Here is a 555-nt window from a genome sequence, read left to right as displayed (position 1 = left end):
ATGTTCTCCACAGAAATCCATGTGTTTCTGGTTTCATCCATCAATGAACAGGATGTCCCAGCTGGGTTCCAGCTGTATGTTGGTCTCTCAGAATAAAATCATTTAAGAACATAAAAGATTGTGGTTGTAAGAGTCCAAACTCTAGAAAACATCAGATTTAAATATCAATTCCAGCTGTTCTTTCACTTTTAATGCTCTATGAGCTTTAAAATAATCACAAATAATCAACCAGCTTTTAAAGGAGAACTTTTGGATTTTGGCTAAAGTTTTCTTCTAATATCTTCAGTCTGTCTTTGATTAAATACAGGAACTTATTTGCAGCTGCCTGACAAAACATGTTTTTCACTACTCCAAGATCGACAAAATTAGCATTTTTGAATAAAGATTGAACTAATAAAAAGCTAGAATGTCTAGCATCCATAAGCTTAAATGTTAGTAAAAACATTAAGTATATTTTCAGAAAACTGAAACATTAAGTTGGATCCTATTACAAAAAATACTTTGTTTTTTTATCCCTATAAAACAAAAACTGGCAGAGCAATATTGGTTACCATT

This window comes from Cyprinodon variegatus, unplaced genomic scaffold (genome assembly GCF_000732505.1).
Source record: "Cyprinodon variegatus isolate N-32 unplaced genomic scaffold, C_variegatus-1.0 Scaffold61, whole genome shotgun sequence".
Classification (NCBI taxonomy): Eukaryota; Metazoa; Chordata; class Actinopteri; order Cyprinodontiformes; family Cyprinodontidae; genus Cyprinodon; species Cyprinodon variegatus.
The sequence above is the reverse complement of the archived record's forward strand: the minus strand, read 5'-3'. Positions refer to the sequence as shown.